The following is a 1,151-nucleotide window of genomic DNA, read 5'->3' as shown; positions in this document are numbered from 1 at the left end:
CTAATTTACTTAACTCCTCCTGTATTTCTTTTTCTGATATTTGTATATCTGGTGGTATGTGTTTGGATGCATGTTCCACATCATCCCTCTCAATTTTTTTTTCTTCTGTAAAAAATGATTGGAAATTCTTATTTAGTGCTTCACAAAATTAATATCCTTCTCTTGTGTATAGGTGATTCCCTCATCCTTAATGGATTGTTTTTTATCTTTTACTTTGGTTTTGCTTCTGATGTAGCTGTAAAATAGCTTCGGTTGATCACTACTTTTATTTATGATATCCTCCTCAAACTGTTTTTGGGCTTTCCTCCTTATTCTTGTATAATTGTTTCTTGCCTGTTTATAGTTGTTATATGCCCTTTCACTATTGTGTCTTCTGTATCTATTCCACAACAAATCTCTTTTTTCTTTTGATTTTTTACATTCAGTATTGAACCATTTCTTTATTTTCTTTTCCGCTTCTTTGTGCTGTGGAATGTACTTCTGGACTCCTATTTCATAAAGTTCACAAAATTTTTTATATATAACATTTAAATCTTGTCCTCTAATCTCCTTTTCCCAATCAATTTCTAAGAAGCAACGGCCATGCCACGTTGAGTACACCGCTTCCCGTCCGATAAGCGAAGTTAAGCAACGTTGGGTCTGGTTAGTACTTGGATGGGTGACCGCCTGGGAACACCAGATGCTGTTGGCCTAACTCCGTATGTGTCAAGTGGGGTTGGTGGAGGATTAGTGCCCCTCCCTGTAAAACAATTAACTCTAAGCCCTTGTCCACCCCGTTTGGGATACATGGCGTCTGGCAATGGATGGATGGACTTCTTTAGGTCACGATAGTTTCCCTTTTTATAGTTCAGGCTCTTTTTGTAAGTTTCATTGCTGTTAACTATGTCCTATGCAATCCTGAATTTGCAATTTAGTACTGCATGGTCGTTTTGTCGAATGGAGGGTGATATATTAAATTCTCAATATCGTTTTCTTGCCTAGTAAATATAAGATCTAACACTGAGGGTGCATCGAGTCCTCTTTTTCTGGTGCTTTCCCTTATATGTTGCGTCAGGAAAAACTTCTGCACAAGATCCAGGAGCTTTTGGTCCCAACAGCTTTCTTGGCTATTTATATCTAGAGTATTCCAATTTATAATTGTATTAAAATCT

The 1,151-nt window shown here is 37.0% G+C and overlaps 1 non-coding gene across 1 annotated transcript; it reads left to right on the top strand.

Moving 5' to 3' along the window:
• The first annotated feature begins 572 nt into the window (after positions 1-572).
• LOC145413321 (5S ribosomal RNA) lies at positions 573-691 on the top strand. Its single transcript, XR_013899720.1, has one exon. It is a non-coding gene; the product is annotated as a 5S ribosomal RNA (ribosomal RNA).
• The last annotated feature ends 460 nt before the right edge of the window (positions 692-1,151 follow it).

This window comes from Coenobita brevimanus, chromosome 95 (genome assembly GCF_032717465.1).
Source record: "Coenobita brevimanus isolate Jiangsu-jjx chromosome 95, ASM3271746v2, whole genome shotgun sequence".
In the NCBI taxonomy this organism is placed as follows: domain Eukaryota; kingdom Metazoa; phylum Arthropoda; class Malacostraca; order Decapoda; family Coenobitidae; genus Coenobita; species Coenobita brevimanus.
The sequence above is the reverse complement of the archived record's forward strand: the minus strand, read 5'-3'. Positions and strand labels throughout refer to the sequence as shown.